Raw genomic sequence first — 249 nt, 5'->3', positions numbered from 1 at the left:
AATATTAATGCACGTTACCCAGCTGGTCACAATTTTTCTTATTCAGTTTTAGCTCTATTTAAGTACTTTCTTTTTGCCTTTTGTCTTATTATTTCTATGCTTCTAGTGAAGCGTATTATCGCATAATATGCAACAGAAATATAAACGTATTAATTTTATAAAATATTGCTTGAATTCATAACTTAATTGCTGTGCAATTTGCAAAAATTTTTATATTGTTATGAATCTTTCATCGCTAACACAAATTTA

The sequence above is a fragment of the Bombus huntii genome, chromosome 3 (genome assembly GCF_024542735.1).
Source record: "Bombus huntii isolate Logan2020A chromosome 3, iyBomHunt1.1, whole genome shotgun sequence".
NCBI classification, from domain to species: Eukaryota; Metazoa; Arthropoda; class Insecta; order Hymenoptera; family Apidae; genus Bombus; species Bombus huntii.
The sequence above is the reverse complement of the archived record's forward strand: the minus strand, read 5'-3'. Positions refer to the sequence as shown.